Source organism: Tupaia chinensis, unplaced genomic scaffold (genome assembly GCF_000334495.1).
Source record: "Tupaia chinensis unplaced genomic scaffold, TupChi_1.0 Scaffold000646_1, whole genome shotgun sequence".
NCBI lineage: Eukaryota > Metazoa > Chordata > Mammalia > Scandentia > Tupaiidae > Tupaia > Tupaia belangeri.
Genome location: NW_006160167.1, coordinates 623664 through 624747, shown reverse-complemented (window position 1 = coordinate 624747; position 1084 = coordinate 623664). Strand labels below are relative to the sequence as shown.

General features: G+C 44.4%; 1 protein-coding gene across 1 annotated transcript in view; it reads right to left on the bottom strand.

Moving 5' to 3' along the window:
- Window positions 1-1084, bottom strand: part of SNX31 (sorting nexin 31) — a 73667-nt gene that overhangs the window by 3687 nt on the left and 68896 nt on the right. The gene's annotated exons all lie outside the window — the stretch shown is intronic.

Genomic DNA, 1084 nt, shown 5'->3' with positions numbered 1-1084 from the left:
TCAGATGGTATGGTCCTGGGTTAACTGAGGGAATTTCAACGACAGGATGAAAGCAAACCAGTGACGGGATGATGGGGCCTCCAGGGGCTGGGATGAGGGTATGTGTGTGGGTTCATACCACCTCTAGACCTGCAGGGGTAGGGGCAGGTGGTACTGGAACTAGAAAGTAGCTGTAGCTGTAGTGGGAAGTTTCCTGACAGGAGCTGTAGCCTTCGTTCGGTACAAGCAAACGCCAACCAGCAGGGACAGAGTGGGAGAAATCAATACCCCAATGTCATTTTCCCCGCACCCTTCAATATCCTGCTGGTCCCAGCATAGAACAGCAAGGTCCCAGCACAGAACAGTGTTTCCCTGGACAGAGCGGAGTAGGGAGAGAGTGAATCTGGAAGCAGAGTATTTGACATTCCTAGTAAATGGGACCTAGCTAGAGTTTGGAAGGAAGGGGTCTTCGATTTTTCTTAATGGGAAAGAAGAGACCTGCTATGGAATGGCTGTACAGTATGTACGAATCTGAAGCATGTGGTGTGCAGCGTGTGCAGTTGTAAATGTCTCTGTACTAACTGCCTTCCTGCCCCAGCAAATACACTCTTAGGCACCCGGTCCTCAGTTTCTAGCCTCTGCATGGTAAATACAGATGTTTGTAAATTAGAATGAAGGGATGAATTGTTTATTGTTTATTATTCAAAAGAAGTATTATCTTTAAACAATAATTAATTTGCTATAAAATAAATTGATCTAAGGAAATATACTTAAACTTTCCTTTAGGTTTGTATTTTTTAAATATTTTTGCTATTGGGCGTGTGCACTCACTGGAGAGAGACAGGGACCGAGACAGAGAGGGAAAGTGAGAATGGCCACAGCACAATCTCTTCTTGGGATTTTGGGCACACACACACATGTGCCTGATGTGATTTTCAAGCTGTCAGGTCTGGGGCTTAAACCTTGGAATTGGCCATGGAGGATCCAGCACCTTAACCACCATGCTACCTCTTGGCCCATAGGTTCGTATTCTTAATATTGAGTTGTTGGGAAAGTCATGACATATTTTTGCATAGAAAAACAAACAAAAAAAGTCATGACTTTC